The following is a 595-nucleotide window of genomic DNA, read 5'->3' on the forward strand; positions in this document are numbered from 1 at the left end:
TGGTGCATTTGATGGTAAGGCCAATTTGGTTCCAGTAGTATGACATGTAGGGGACTTGTAAGTAAGAATTGGCTGTTAGGCTACAATCGTCTTCAGCGATGAGGGGCTTGGAACTTTTGCTAGTTGCAATGAGGGGTTTGCAACTTCTGCGAGTTGGTGTACCTAGCATTTATTTTGAGACCCTTACAGATTAGCAACTTCAGCGTTTAATCGAAGCGAAGAAACAATGCCAAAGTGTTGCTCTTGCAACACTTCACTCGGCGAAGCCGGACAAAGGTTACCGCAACACCTCACGTTGCCCATGCAACTTAGATCTAGTTGATGTTCGAATGCAAACCTTGCTATAAAAGATTGTATTGTTCATCATTTGCTCGGTTTTATGTACAAAATTCATATACTCTTATTTTGGAGAATTTACTATAGGCGTACATTTTTCTAATAAAGTATTTGATTCAAAATATTAATTTTGCAGGATGGTCCAAATGAGCCACTACTAAATCAAAAAGAAGAGCAGATTAAATACGGTATTTACTTTGATGACCAATACAATTACTTACAACATCTGAAAACTGTGGATGATCCTATAAATGTTGAG

At 38.2% G+C, this 595-nt stretch overlaps 1 long non-coding RNA gene across 1 annotated transcript in view; it reads left to right on the forward strand.

Moving 5' to 3' along the window:
* The window catches only part of LOC136037614 (uncharacterized), an 11,214-nt gene extending 10,619 nt beyond the window's left edge, over positions 1-595 (forward strand). The window contains exon 3 of the long non-coding RNA XR_010619986.1: positions 473-595. This is a non-coding gene — a long non-coding RNA (uncharacterized LOC136037614). The remainder of the gene's footprint in view (positions 1-472) is intronic.

Source organism: Artemia franciscana, chromosome 17, assembly GCF_032884065.1.
Source record: "Artemia franciscana chromosome 17, ASM3288406v1, whole genome shotgun sequence".
In the NCBI taxonomy this organism is placed as follows: domain Eukaryota; kingdom Metazoa; phylum Arthropoda; class Branchiopoda; order Anostraca; family Artemiidae; genus Artemia; species Artemia franciscana.